Source organism: Pongo abelii, chromosome 3 (assembly GCF_028885655.2).
Source record: "Pongo abelii isolate AG06213 chromosome 3, NHGRI_mPonAbe1-v2.0_pri, whole genome shotgun sequence".
Lineage (NCBI taxonomy): Eukaryota > Metazoa > Chordata > Mammalia > Primates > Hominidae > Pongo > Pongo abelii.
Window position 1 is genome coordinate 59,573,438 of NC_071988.2, and position 16,387 is coordinate 59,589,824.

At 36.6% G+C, this 16,387-nt stretch overlaps 1 long non-coding RNA gene across 1 annotated transcript in view; it reads right to left on the reverse strand.

Moving 5' to 3' along the window:
* LOC129058982 (uncharacterized) overlaps positions 1 to 15,971 on the reverse strand; it is a 206,517-nt gene extending 190,546 nt beyond the window's left edge. Inside the window, exon 1 of the long non-coding RNA XR_008524508.1 lies at positions 15,786 to 15,971. This is a non-coding gene — a long non-coding RNA (uncharacterized LOC129058982). The remainder of the gene's footprint in view (positions 1 to 15,785) is intronic.
* Between the last annotated feature and the right edge of the window lie 416 nt (positions 15,972 to 16,387).

The following is a 16,387-nucleotide window of genomic DNA, read 5'->3' on the forward strand; positions in this document are numbered from 1 at the left end:
AGAAGGCTGTGTCAAAGCATAATCATGCAGGACCTGACAATGTCCAGCCAAGATGTTGTCTATTGGTTACCTAGGCCTGCTGTAACAAATTACCACACACGAGGTGGTTTAAAGCAACAGAAATTTATTTTCTCACAGTTCTGTAGGCCAGAAGTCCAAGGTCAAGGTGTCAGTAGGGCTGTGCTTCCTCCAAAGCCTCTGGGGGAGAATCTTTCCATGCTTCTTCTAGTTTCTGGTAGCTCCAGGATTTCCTTGCCTGTGGCTGTGTAGCTACAGTCTTCACCTCTGTCTTCACATTGCCTTCTCCTCTGTCTCTCTTCTCCTTCTGCACTTCTCTTATAAGGACATTTGTCATTGGATTTAGGTCCCATTGGGACAATTTAGAATTATCTCATTTCAAGATCTTAATTGAATTACATCCATCAAGACTCTTTTTCCAAGTAAAGTCATATTCACAAGTTCTAGGAGTTAGAATTTTGATATAATTTTTTCGGGGTTACTATTCAACATTGGCCCATTTGACAACTCTGTAGGAATGTTGGTCTATGTTAATTTTTAAAGGGATCTTGACAAGGGTGCCTCAGCCAGAGGATGAAGAGACAGCAATGGAGGGTCTTCATAGAAGGGTAACCAGAAAAGCAGAGGCGGCTGGGAAACCAGAAGCAAGCAACAGAAGAGAAGGAGCTGGCTATTTGGCAGGAGTGGTTGGTGACTGGCACCACTGTGGAACTTCTAAAAAAATCTCTGAGAATCACCCAAGAAAGAAAGAGAAGTGTAAATTATCACCCAGGCCGGCAAGAACAAAGCAGCTTACTGACATACTAATCCATAAGACTTTCTTGGATCCCCCTTCTCCTTCTCCCTCTCCTGCTCCAAACCTGATGAGGTCAGAATCCTCAGTTAACAAGTTGTGAAAAGAGAATGGGAGTGAGAGAAACACCCACTCACTCTCCAAAGGCAAAGACATCGTCTGCTGCTGGGTCTCATTGGGGAAGGGGATCAGGAGTATTACCTTTGAATTAAGACTGAAGATTTAATCAATATATGAGATTTGAAATTTAATTTTGAAGTCATGACTGTGTCTCTCATCTTAAATTGACCACAGGTCAATTTAATTTATACTTTGTAAGAATAATCAGAAATATGCTAGGACTGCCTAAAAGCTCATCCCAAGACCCAGCATACCCTTTTCCCCACTGAATACATTTTAAAGAAAAGGAGACATTAAAATAAAACAAGTAGTGGGTTTTGACTGCTTTTTATAAGTCTTTATTGCTCAAGGTACTAGTTATACTCATAAAACAATATCTGAAAGGATTTCTTGACTCAGAACATTATTAAGATCACCAATGGTATTGATTTACTATTTGTTGAGAATTATTGTCCCAGAGTTTGGAAAAAGACAATGAGAATTAGATTCAGCTTACTCTACAGACCATTATAAAAATGAGCTCTAAAGGATATTCAGTGTGATCTGACATCAACTTTCAATTCGTCCTCATAGGGGAGATAAAACTTAACTCGTGTTGAAAGATAGGGTTTGGCTTCATTCTGGGTCCCGTCCGGTGTCACAAGCTAACACTGTGCAAAATGATCTGTACTTGGGCTTGGTTCTTTCTCTCTGCCTTCCTTTATACACTGACTTGAGCAAATATTTAAACAAGTACTCTTTGTCACATAATTGTGAAAAAAACATGCATTTTCCCCTCCAGTACTCTGCAAAAGGCAAATTAGGGCTGTTGTTGCCGCAGCCCTGGGCAATCTGTGCTGAGTGGTGTGTGGATATCTTTTAGTCACTTTACCAGTGCAATTCTGTCTGTAGGAGTTCAGTGCTCTTTCATACACTGGTAAGAGAAAGTGAATTTAAAATGTATTTTTTCATAAATAATCACTTCTTGTTTTCAATGAAGTATTAAAATACATCTCCTGTTATGCTAAACCATGATAATTCCTACCCAATAAATATGCCCCGGCAGAAGCTTAAACCAGAAGAAGCTCAAGAGAATGATACACAATAACTTCCTGCCCAGTATCATTAGGTTACATTATTTAAATAACTATAAGAATTCAAATGGTAAATAACTACATATGTGTTTGTGGACACAAACAAAACAAAGTATGTTATTTCACAAAATACCTGGTGTCATAGAATTGCTAGAAGTTCAAAGTTTAAGAATATAAAAAGTTTGAAATACAGACATGTTGGAAGCTTTGTTTCAAAAAACCTTTAAAAATATATTGAGAACTTTGTCTGAATATTAAAACGTGGGCTTCTCGTGAGATTGCATTTGATGATATCTGTTAGGTAGTTAACATACTATATACATTGGTGTCCAAACAGAAGAGGGAAACTCAAATATTTTCCAATCAACTTACTATAACATGAAACAAGAAGGGCAATTTGGTCATTAATCAATAATTAGTTTTTTAAATACCACCTGTGCAAGTGGATCCTTTGTACCAGAACCTTATGGCGCTTTATATGTAATACCCTCATAAGACTTTCAGTGTCCACACAAAATCAGAAAGATCAGTTAACAGTGTCCATCTTTCTACCCCTAATCATTATATTAGCTAACAGTTCTAATGCCTCACTTTGCATCAGGCACACTTTAAAGAGCTTTAAATGCTCTGATTTGTTTAATCCTTCCAATCAGCCAAAAGCATGAGACTCCCAAATTCACAAAACCAGACAGGGGCAGAATCACAAAATATTTCTCCTTTCCCCTAAGTCCTGCTCAACAGCAGCCCAGTTCATTGCTCAATTTACTAAACCATTACCTCTTGGGAAAAGAGGGAGCCATTCATTTATTTTTAAGGAAAGCGATTATTGCTCCAAAGGAAAATTAATTACCCTCCAAGTATCACCATCTGTTTTAATTTTTTCAAGCCTAAAATTTGAGGAGAGACACAGTAACTTTAATATGTCTCCAATGGTAGGGCCCAAATGACCTTTGTCATTAAGAACACAGAACAGAATCATCCCACATCAAGAAACTGAAAATGAGAAGCAGTTGTACGTGCGTCAGGGAGTTACCTCCAAAGCCTGAAAAAATATTATCCCAATACACAGAATGGCTACATTTATATCAAGAGGAGCTCAAAAAATTGCAGTCAAATAGCTCTCATATATCATGATACTGCAGAGATGTCACAGTTAGAAGAGAATCTGAAATGACAATAGATTCTAGAAAAATAATTTGAAATATGTTTTCATTTTGTAGGAAAAAAGATTATTTACCAACACATTTTCATTATATATTTACTATATGTAGGCATGCTAGTTTCAGATATACATTGGTGAACAAGAAAAGGACTCCTGGCCCTAAGATATGTGTAAGCTACTCTATGTGGATTTTCTTCATTTAGCCCTCATATCAATTGTAAGAAATAAGAATTACTGTATTACAGAGATGTGAAAGCTACAGTTAAGAGAGGTTAATATGCTCAAGATATGTATGTTCAAGATAATGTGTCCAAGCTTGCAAATTTTTTGCTATACTTTATTTAAAACTGCTATTGCTGCTTAGAAGTGTGCAGGGAGATGTTTGAAAGCAGATGATTTTGACTTTACTTTAGTCAAAATCGGTACCAATTATGTTTGCAAGTCTTAGAGCTAATATTTGATCTCAAATTTATCTGACCCAGGCCCTAGGTTCTTAACCATCCAAACCTATATGAGTCTTTTCATACCCAATGTTTTGAATAATTTTAATAATTTTTTGGAATCACTTTAGATTTACAGAAGAGTTGCAAGGATAGTACAAAGAATTCCTGTGTACCCCTTACCAGGTTTCAGTTTCTCCTAATGTTATCACTTTACATTTGTCAAATATAAAACAATAACATTGGTATATTACCACTAATTCAACTCCAGACTTCACTCAAATTTTACTTGTTTCTCCATTAATGTTCTTTTACTGTTCCAGAAGCCATCCAAAATACCATATTGCATTTAGTTGTCATGTCTCCTTCATCTCCTCTGGTTTGTGGCACTTTCTCAGACTTTCCTTGTTTTTCATGGTCCAGACAGTTTTAGGAAGTACTGGCCAGGTAGTTTGTAAAATATCCCTCATTTTAATATTCTTTTGATCTAAAATCTTACCTTAGCTCATTGTGAAGCACATCAGTGCACTTTCCCTTATTACCGGGTCCACGGAAACTTGAGAAGGGACTTTGGCTAAAATACACTAAGAAAAACTATGCTTAAGCAGGATAAGCAGTGGAATTTTCTAGGTTGATGGAAATGTTCTGTGTCTTGATAGTAGATGCAGGCTTGTAGGCATAGTTTCAGTTCTTCAATGGTAGGAGTTAGTAATTCCAAAACTACATTCTGTACATTCTAGGCTTGAACAAATGATTAAATATATTGAAGAAAATGGGAGCCAGATTTTTTATTGTTGTAGAAGGGAGTTACAAATAAAAGGGAGGAAAAGAAGAACAAAGTACATACAGAAGTTCCAAAGTTACACCAAAAAGAGGCAGTCAAACAGTTCCAACCTGCAGGTCAGATTCCACCTTAGCTTTGTTTTGCTTGAAGCTCACAGTATTGGCCTCACAGCACATTTTGTTTTGTTTGTTTTTGTTAATTGGTAACAAATTGTAAAAGGCAACCCTTTTTGACCAAGCAACAGGACAGATCTCAGATATGAAAAAAAAAAAAAGCATGGTGTCTTGGCCTGTGTGTCACACTCAGCATTTGGCATTTGGTGAGTACCTGTTGCTTTTCCTAGATAGGCCGTAAGTTCTCCTGTTTGCCTCAGCTCTCAACTTAAAACCATCTCCTTTCTTTATTTGTGTTATCTTCCTAAAACTTGGTAAATTATTTGGTTGGTAGCCACTATAACAGGTTTAAAATTTACTAAATAGTTAAACCTTAGCTAAATGAGCAAATTTCTCTTAAAATTAGATAACATTAAGGGAACAGTGATCAGCCTAGAGAATACAAAGAGTAAACCAATGTAAGATATGTCAAGACAGGCACTGACAATCTCTCCACAGACATACAGGTATTTCTGCGCTTCATAGCTGCGTGCTTCCATTCTCCTTGGCCATTGACTGAACTCTTTGTGTCAGAAAAAGCCTCACTAGGAAGCTGGCCTAAAGATAAAACAAATAAGTTTCGTGTGTCACCCGTCCTTGTTCAGCAAGGTGAACACCATAGGAAAAAAATTTTCCTCGTTCAAGTGATTCCTAGTTTGCAGAGTAAAAAGGACTTATGATGAAGCTGTGTTGTGTCTTCTGCTCTTTGAGGATCAGTAGGGATGGATTCTGTGATATCTCACTGTTAAAACATTCCAAAGAAAGACTACTTGCTTATTGATGAGGACTAAGTTTTACCTCCTCACCAACAGACCAGAAACCCCCTTCTCTATGTCCATTTTAGAATTAAGGTATTATATTAGAGGTGGGAGAAAAGGATGATTCTAAACCACAAGGGTTATAAGGAGGATGAGCCTTGATAAAGGAATAATAAAATATCAGGATATCTTTTGCTTTTCTAAATGAGTTCCTGTCTTTTTTGTTTGCCTGAATAACTAGATGGGTGTTATATATGCAATGGAGGCAGATTTGGGGCACAGAGATGGCTAAAACTGAATTGTGCCACACAATTGAGTTGGAACTCTGACTCCCCAGAGGCAATCCAGGAGATGGGGGTAAGAAAAGTATCACAGAATGACAGAAGTGGGAGCCTCAGTAGTTGTTGTGGCTAGTCAGGCCAGTGAGAACTCCCTGTATGGAATGAAGACCAGGAATAACTTATATGGGGTTCTAACTTCCCATAATACACTTTCAATACTTAGTTCTGCTACACACAACCTGCCTAGTACCTGTGGTTGCTTTGATAAGGAATCAAGAAGTGGCTGCACTTCCACTGGGGTCAGTGGCAACAATGGCTTGTCAGAGATAAAGAAACTGTTAAGGCCAAACCAATGACAAGAAGTCAGTGGAGGCAGGACATTGGAGGCAGGTGACCATGAAAACGTAGTCTTTTGAGAACTTACAAAAATCTTTAAAAAGGCAGTGGGCATCCACAAGACAAAGAATGAGGGTATTACTTGGTCTTGCCTAAATCCAAAGGGGCAATGTATCTGCCCCTCACATTTTGGTTACAAATATATTAATCATCCTATGTAACTGAACTGGTGTGAACTAAGACTTATGAGCCTTTTCAAGAGTTGAGTCCTACAGTTCTAACCATCTGCTTTCAAACATCTCTGTGTACCCTCCTATTTTTAAGCCTAAGTAGTTTAAAATCATGCATACCGGTACATCTCTAATAAGCTACCCCACTTATAGTCATCCAGCCTATCCAATTACTCCAGTACCAACTCAGCGCTGAGCCTCAACAGGCACCTATTAATGCAATTAAGTAGTTAATTTTTCTAGAGTGTGCACAGCTGTAACTTTTAACATTCAAATAGTCCTTATACTGCAGTGTTCTGGAAAAATCAAAGCAGCAATACCTTTAAAAATGTCATGGAACTAAAAACTCAAAGCACATAGAAAAATGCCACCAGCTGTAGACAGTGAAATCTATTCTACCTGACTAGCTACATGTCAAAGAATCAATGCCTGTCCCGAGAGATGAACATGAACTAGTGCGTGAAGGGCTGCACATTCAAGATTATTAAGATTGCTAAGTGATAATTCACGAAACACTGAACCCAGAGTTACAGTCTTTCTTCCCTTCCAACATTCAGTTCATGGGAAATGAGTTTGTCCTTGCCTGACAAGTTCAAATCTCTGCTTCTGTGCTCTGTGCTTCTATCCAGCAACAACTCATTCATTTAACAAATGCATTTGTTCAGTAAACATTTACTGAATGCCTATCATGAGACAGGCACTGTATTATAATAGTAATGCAACAAAGAACATTATCCCTGCCTGCAAGGAGCTTACAAACTGGGGATAAATGGGCAATTTACCATACAGGGTGCTCTGATGAGGACAAAAGAAGGAAAGTCATTTCATATAGAGCAACTATGCATATTGCAGCCTGGTTCATGCATATGTTACAAACGTGGTGGCAAAAAATGAAGTTAAAGAGGCAACAATGAACTTGGTCACTAAGAGCTCTGATTATGGGGTCCTATTGTGAAGTGAAATAAGAAATCTTTCTGAAGTAAGAACCTAATGGAGAATGCAGAGCTAGAAGCAGAAAGACCAGTTATAAGGTGATCCAATAAGGCAATGTAGTGAGGACTAGGATGGTGGAGTGGCAATGGAAATAAATGGGTGGATAACTAACAGGATTTGACTGACTGGAAGGGAGTGCTTGAGATTGTAGGAGGAATCAAAGATAATGACCAGCTCCATGGTTTTGATAAGTAAAGACAGCACTTACTGAGCTACAGAGGGAGTGTCAGACCTGGAGCTTAGTGTTGGTGGAAGAAGAGCAGAGAATTAGAGGTACATGACATAGAAGTAGAAATGTCCAGTAGGTAGAAGAATGTTTTATTAACTAGGATCTTTTTTGTTGAAAGTGACAGATTTTAATCAAGCTAGCTTTAAGAAAGAGTACAATGTACTATAAATGTAATGGGATAAGGATGCATCTGTACCTCAGTAACCAGAGAATTTGGGGGCCTAAATACCTTCAGGATTCTCTTGGCACTTCTCATCTCTTTTTCGCTATTTATGATTTATTTTTTAAGCTTAAAAGTTGATTATTATTGAGATATAATTCACATAGAATAAACTTCACCATCTCTCATTTATAGACTGGTCCTATCTGCTTACACGGTATACATGAAAGTAAACATGGCTGCCTACAATTCCCAAATTTTGTACCCTACAATTAGAGATGACATTTAAAATATTTAACCACCAATCTGAATGGATGGGATTATTTCACAACACTGATGCACATTTGACCTGAGCAACCACTTTGAATCCAGTCCAAAATCTCAGAGAAAGGCTGACCTGACTCTCAGTCTCTAACCCAAAAATCTCATGGCACAAATTTGTTGGCCAAGCTTGAATCAAGTGCCCATGCCTGGACAGATTAACTGCGGTACAAGGAAGAGTCATACAATAGCACAACCTCAACTTGCAGATGGAAAGGGAGGGTCATTCCTAGAAAACGAGTCCTCATCAGAAAATCCCTCAGATATTTACCACAGACATCGAAGTGTGAGCTCAAGAGAGATGCTGGCTTTTGGGAGTCATCAGCATGCGGATGGTAACGATGCTATGGAAGAAGATGGAGATCATTTAGGGAAGATGTGTATGGATGAAGGAGAAGGCTAAAGAAAAAGAGCTTTAAGTTCTAAAATTAATAAAATTTGGCAGAGAAAAGGTCACCTTGAGGGGGGCTGAGAAAGAATGACCAAAGGGGTAGGAGACAAACCAAAACAATATGTAGAGAATATATTGTCAGGAAGCCAGAGAAAGAAAATGATTCAAGATGTAAAATGTTTCAGAAAAATCAAATGCCCTTTCAAATCAACAAGAAGAGGTCTTTAGGAGCTCAAATAAGAGCAATTTCAACAAAATTGCAGGGACATGAGCAAGAATGTTGAGGGTGGAGGTGTGAGAGGAAAGTGTGAGAATGGGGACAGCATGTTACTGTCATACTCAGAAGAAGCTGGAATCCCTAAAATGCATAAAAATATTTTTGTGTGTGTAGATACATGACTAGTGAGTTTGACACAGCTCTGTGATTGTTTTTATTTACAGTTTTTGACACATTGAATCATGAATTTTGGTTCTGGACCATGTTTTATGCAAATATGAGCTTCCCAGGCTTATGTTCATTATGAATATGGATTTTTTGTATCAAGGTGACATAAACTATGGAAAAGTATGTAAGTAAAATCATAAAGTGTCCATTAAAATCGTAATTCATATTACCATATGTTACAATTCTTAATGCATTCTTACTTATATATTATTTCACCAACTGTTGCTAAATGAACAAGAATGTCTTCCTTAGAAACAACTTAAATTGCTGATATGCTTTGGCTGTGTCCTCACCCAAATCTCAACTTTAATTGTAGCTCCCAAAACTCCCACATGTCATGGGAGGGACCCAGTGGGAGGTAGTTGAATTATGGGGGCAGGTATTTCCCTGGCTGTTTTGATGATAGTGAATAAGTCTCACAAAATCTGATGGTTTTATAAAGAGGAGCTTCCCTGCACAAGTTCATTCTTGCCTGCTGTCATGTAAGACATGCCTTTCTCCTTCTGCCATGATTGTGAGGCCTCCCCAGCCATGTGGCACTGTGAGTCCATTAAACCTCTTTTTCTTTATAAATTACCCAGTCTCAGGTATATCCTTATCAGCAGTGTGAAAATAGACTAATACAATTGCCTTATAGACAATGATGTATTCCTCTGACATTCAACTCACTAACAAGACCCCTTACCAACCAACAGCTATTGAAATCTAGAGTTCGATATAAACTGCATATTCGGAGAAGGCCAACATTTACTCAAGTAACAATCTTCTATTTCTTTGGGGTTTTTAAAACTCAGCATTTGACTCCTCAAAATTGTTTTTAGCCTGGTAGTTTTAAATTCCATAACTTTGATTACTGTCTCTTGACTGTAAGAGTAAGTTTCTTTGATAAATTTTAGCCAAAATGATACACATATGGAATAAGTAGAAACCAAATTGAAAAAATTAAAATGTTCCTCATTGTACCACCCAAAAAGCAGTTTACCCAAACCCAGAATACCAAAATCTCCTAATGAGAGCCTGAAAATATTCTGAGACTGGCATACTGGAAGTTATGAATAATTGGAAGAGAATCTTTTCTCAAAAGCCACACAAAAATCCTATCAACTCAGTACAATTCATTTAGCCTTTCAGTGCAAGCCTAATAAGCAAATGCTCTGAGACTCAATTTTCTACTGCTTTAAAGGTGACAATAACTGTAAAAATAGAAATTTCTGCCTAGATCAAGTTATTTCAAAAGTAGCTAACTTTGCTGGATCACAAAGTTAACCCTAATGTATTAGATTAGAGATTTTTTCCACTTGAGATGAAAAATATTATTGTCTTATATACCATTTCATTTTAAGTACTAATTGACTTAAATCCAGTTTATTATTCTAAGATTAATTTTGTTTGATGCATTAAGTTTTACAGAGAATTCCACCCACAACCTAGTCAAGTTATTTGAACAACTTGACAAGATTGGCATTGAATCACTGAGGGAAATATTTTCAGCCCTCAGTTACAGGGGCTCAGGTATGTATTCCATAGGTAGGATTGGGCCTTAGACGTAAGCAAGACATTGTACAAAGTGTATTTCTTTCTTTTTAAGGAAAAAAAATAGTTGAGCATGATGGCTACTGGACATTTGCTGATTTGCTGTTAATTTAACATTGAGTCAAGGCCATATCATGCCCTCAAGTAAACAGAGTTATCTTTTTTTCTGAATGGAATAAGTGCTTCTGATCTCTGCAGATGTCCAATAGTCCTCTGTTCTCTACACTGTGCCCCAGAGGCATAAGCAATTCAGAGAAATTAGTTCATTCATGTCCAAGATAACAACCACTTTAGATTTATTATCAGTGATGATGGTTGTGTTGCAGTTTATTTTAAGGCCAATATCCCCTTGCATAGTTTGCAGCAGGCAACTTCCACCTCTGCAGTCCTTTGGCATTGGTAATAGCATGAGTACTTAACACCTGACACATATCCGCAGGGTTTTGAGCACTGCAGGAAAAGTGTAGTCAGTTCCGTAAAGGATAAATGGTAACATGCATTCAATATTAGTTCAGTTTTTCCTCGTGAACACACAGAGGTTTGAACATAGGCAGCAGCTCTGAGTCTCTGCATGAAAAACCGAGCTGTGATGTGAACTAGTGGTTATGGGTAAAGTGGAAGAAAGGAGACAAGAAAAAAAAAAAAACAGGGAAAAGAGGTGCTCCCCAGGAGTAGCTTAGAGGAGCTCCACAAATACATAAACTGAAGTTGCATTCAGTTAACTATCGGGATGATTAACAGAAAACCTGCATTTGCATCAGCTGAACAAGATATACAAAGGCATAGTGGGAGGATTATTTCAGAGAAGAGCAAGTAGTCTAAAGGTTGCTTTGGAAAGTGTTAGTACCTTCTTAGTGGATGAAAGAAAGTCACCACCAAATTTCAAGGAATCTAGAATTACTTTGATTCACGAGCAGTGGAAAGTCAATGAGTATTTTTGAGTAGAGGAGTAATGTCACCCGAAGTCAGTTACACCATGGGAATCATGGATGATAGAAAATTGTGGAAGAAACAGATGAGAAAGTGAAAACTAGAAGCTCACTTTTGGAGATACTAAATTAAGGACAGTTTTTATAAGAGTTTTCGCACCCTTAAAAATATGCCTTTATGAAAACAGTTTTGGTCAAGGGTTTCAAAGGCTTTCAGTAATTTGCTTCTGTTTGGGCAAAGTGTAAATTCTTTTCCTGGTCTATTTGAAGCCTAGTTCTTCAGTCTAACTGGACAAAAATCAACTCAACTCTAAGGAAACAAATGAGGAAAAAAAAAAAAAAGAAAAGAAAAGAAAAGAAAATTGGCTACTTGGCTGAATTGACCAATCAATTAATTCAGTCAACCTTGCAGTACCATTCAATCTAGAGACACATCTCTTCAGGACTGTGAAAAAAAAAAGAAAGGTTAAGACCTCTTCCCCCAAGGTTACCATTCTAAAGAATGAAATAATGCTTTTATCAAACAATTAGATCTCTCAACAAAATCAATTACTGATTGTATCCCAGATTCCTGAGAGAACCACTTCACAAAAAGTGGTTCTTTGTAAGTTGTCAAGGACAAGAACACAGCAGTTTAAAATCTTTTTTGATAACCGTAATGGTCATTAATGCATGCTTTACAAAATGAAATGCTTCGATCTTTATATTTTCTAAGGAAATGAAAATTTATGGCAAAGTGACCGCTGTCTGATTTTTTTAAATTATAAATGCTTTCACCTAATGACGCAGGAAGAGATTTTGGTATTATTTCTCAAAAGGGTTGATAGCATGAGTGATTCTTCCAGCTTATATCTCCTGTACTTAAAGCAACAAGCTTTAAAACACTGCATTTCCAAATACCAAAAAGTCTTAATGCCAGCTTGAGGACCTATGTTTCTCTCTGGTTTTAAAAAGACTGTAGGGACCTGTTTCCTTAAAAAGTAAGAAAATCCTTCTTGGCTAGGAGCGGTGGCTCATGCCTGTAATATCAGCACTTTGGGAGGCCGAGGTAGGCTGATCACCTGAGGCCAGGAGTTCGAGACCAACCTGACCAACATGGCAAAACCCCATCTTTACTAAAAATACAAAAAGTAGCAGGGCATAGTGGCAGGCACTGGTAATTCCAGCTACTCAGGAGGCTGAGGTGGGAGAATCACTTGAACCTGGGAGGTGGAGGTTGCAGTGAGCCAAGATTGTGCCACTGCACTCCAGCCTGAGCAACAAAGCAAGACTTCATCTCGAAAAAAAAATACTTCTTTCCAGTAAATATAAAAGCCAAGCCCTGATGTGAACTTGTGATCTTCTTCCTTTGTGTCTGTTTTAATTTTTTAGCTATAACAAATTATCTTCTATTTTCTTCTGTTCAGGTAATGAAAGTGTGAAGTATGTTTTAATTGAATAAGTGATTACCCGTAGGAAGAAAACCTTGTTCTGGTAAAACTTGTTATGGATTTAGTTTCAAGTGCTGCAATTCTGGAGTGAATCTGCTCCTTTAATTAATGTTTTCCATATCAAAACCAGAAGTTTTTGGTAATTTTTTTTAAAGTCGTGACTGGTGTTTCAAGATAGTTGCTTTAGGAAAGCAATGGAGAGAATTAGGTTAAACAGAGTAGGGAGGGATTCCGAACAAAGTGCTTTGTTTTAGCTAGCAGAAAACATATTTTTTAAAAAGAAGATTGTTGATGTCTTTAAGCAATTTCTACACTCTAGTTCAATAAGAACTCACAGATCCCAACAAACTTCCTATTTTGTTATACCCACCTCTTCACATATATTTTTATTTAGTGCCTTTTACTGAAAGCATTTTAGCTTTCTGCTTCTGAGGTTGTTCTATGTGTTAAAGGTTAGAGCCAATTTAATGTACATGATCTGCTCTCCAAAAATTTATTTCACAAGAGTGATTATCTAAATACTAAAGGAGAAGTACTACAAAAAAGAATTGAGCTGTCTTTTTAAATTACTTTTGTTTGGAGCATTTTATTTTGTGTGTGTGAGTTTATGTCTATGTGTGTGAGTGAATTGAGAATATATATTTTTATTCTTCTGCCTTTCTTTTGTTAACAGATGCTTTGTCAACATATAGATAAAGTTGTAGGCATTAGTATTATTGTGGGGATTTTTTTTTGTAAAGTTACATATACATATTTGGATTTTTTAAGTAGATATATTAGTATATTACCAGGATATCTAGCTTTTAAATTCTTAGAACATGAACAGTCATATAAAACCTTTAGGATTTCATTTCCCAACGTATCAAAACCTGCATTACTGGAATTAATCAGGAACCATCTGAGTGACTTGAAAATATAGGTGCTATTGTTTGAATGTGTCCCCCAAAGTTTAGGGTGTTGGAAACTTAATCCCCAAGGCAACATTGTCGAGAAGTGGAATCTTTAGGAGAGGATTACATTATAAGGACTCTGCCCTCACAAATGGATAGATGCTATTCTCATGGGAGTGGATTCGTTATTATGAGAGTCAATTCCAGACAAAACGAGTGACTTCTGCCCTTTCTGCCCCTTCCTTGCTCTCGCTCTCATGCTCCCTCACCCTTCCACCTCCTGCCATGAATGAAGCAGCAGGAAGGGCTTCACCAGATCAGTCCCTCTACCCTGGACTTCCCAGCTCCCAGAACTATAAGAAATAAGTCTCTGTTCTTTATGAATTACCAGTCTCAGATATTCTCTTATAGCAGCACAGAATGAACTTAAGATAAAGATGTGTCACTTCTGTTAGTTTCAATGCTGAATACCCCCTGCCTGGTCCGAAGTTTTGTTCAGAGTAGGTTTTCAATAAATGAGTGTCTTTTTAAAAGTTAATAAATGTGCAAGGCCTCCTTCTGCTGTGCCTCTGATCAGCTGCATGGCAAATCATTGGATCTCTGCAGGGGTGCAAATTGGCCCCCTTGGGTAAATATCCTATAGTTAGGTTTTGCTCAGTGAGAGCTGTATTCTGTTTTTAATGCGTTTATAGGAGACATACATTCTCCAAGTCTCTATTGACTTGACTTCACCATTCCCTGTTATTGTACAACTCAATGGCTTTCTCCAATTAGCTTACCTGCCTGGAACCTGAATTGATTTGAATTTGTAACCCATAATTATATGCTCTCTAAGGATCTCTAATACTCTTATTTTAAAAAATGAAAGTGAAGTTGGACTATATTCTTATTGTGCAAGGAAGAAAATTTAATACTTCTCAACAATGAATCAAAAAATAATAAAATTGCAATACTAATAATTGAATTAGTTTATAAATGTAAGAATATGAATGCCAGACATAAAGTATCTTTTTTTTCTTTGACAAAAGTACACTCCTTCCTCACTATCCATGAAGGATTTGTTACAGAATCCCCTCAGATGTCAAAATTCAAGGATGCGCAAGTCCCTTATATAAAATGGCATAATATTTGCATATAGCTTCTGCACATCCTCCTGCATACCTTACATAATTTCTAGATTACTTATCATGCCTAATACAATATACATGCTATATAAATACAATTGTTATTTTGTATTTTATATTATTGTGTTATTATGTTTTTTCCAAGTATATTTGATTTGTGGTTGATTGAATATGCAGATGCAGAACCCACAAACGAGAGGGGCTGATGGACATTCATCATTGCCTTGGTACATCATGGTGGTTTATCTGTTACTTATGAGACTGTGCCTTGCTTTATTAATTATTGTTATGTATAAAACTAAACCAAAGATCAGAGAATTTCAAATCCCATAGTTTAGATAGCTTATATGCCACATAATTTGAGAGTACTTCTTATGGAGAACTTTCAAACATTTTGCCAATTGGAAGGTACACAATAAAATTCTTGAGTGAAATGAACTGTTAGGAAATTATAATTTAATGTAAAATTTTCACCAATAAAATACGTAAGTTGTATTCCTGTAGCAAATAAGAGATCATTGAATAATTACCAATATATTACGTTATCTGACATCAAAGAATTATGAAAATTTCTTCACACTGTACATTAAAGGATTAAAAAAACTGTCATCTTTAACCATGTACAGATTCATATGATGAATATAATGTAATATAGTAACATATGCCTTACTTTATTTCTTAACTTTTTAGACTTAATCAGAGAAGGTAAAAACTTTCCCATAAAAATAATATATATTTTATTACTTATACATATCAATAGAAATTTCCAGAGACAAACATGTACAATGCTGAAATTTTAAAATTTATTTATGTATTTTGTTAACATCCTTTTATTTTTTTACCAATCCCATTAACCGATTTCATGCATTTGATTCTGATACATATATTTAAAAAATCGAATAGTTAAAATCTTAAAACCATTCACATACACACGGGGATTAGGAAATATTCACAGTTACAAAGAAAACATGGAACAGACTCATCCATTCTATCAGTAAGAGTCTCCTTAGTTGATAAAGTATTGCTTACAAAATAATGCATGATTAACATTGAAACAATTAAATTTAAAATACTCCAGCCAAATTGGAGCTAAAGCACTTAGCACAAAAAGCCGCTAATTACTTATTTTCTTTGTTACAATGTCTAGAACAATACAGAAATACACAAAGCAGTTGTTCTAGAGATGTACTTACTATCTCTGTAATTGAAGTTCCAGGCAGAGCACTGTGAGGAGCATATTTATGACATGATCTGACTGGTCCACAGACTTAGAGTACAATAAACCAAATTTCACACCCTGTTGTTCTCTTTTGGCATTGGCTTTGCTCTTCCTTCTTGTTGATAAAGGGGTTGATGGTCTCCTGGCTGAGTGTGGTAGATGCCTGAAGGCTGTTAGATAACTGGAATCAATTTATCACTGGGAGGAATCTACTTCCACCAATGAAATGGCAGGTATCCAGGTCTATGCTTCCAGTAATATGAGTAGCTAATTTTTGTCAGCTACAAGGTGTTGCACATGATAGCATTGTTTAGACCTGCTTGTCTTAATAGTGGCTCCTTCTCTATTGTGCTGATATACTGAAACAACTCTTCTGGAAAAAGATTATTGTGAAAAGTTTCTGGCAAAGAATAAGGATGAGTATGTAGTTTAGGCTAATGTATTTAGAGAAATTTGTAAGGAGAATCTAAATATAAAGAGGGATTTAGATTCCTTTTATATTTTTTCAAAATAAATAGGAAGCAGCCTCAGCAACATGGCAAAACCTCGTCTCTATGAAAAACTCAAAAAATTATC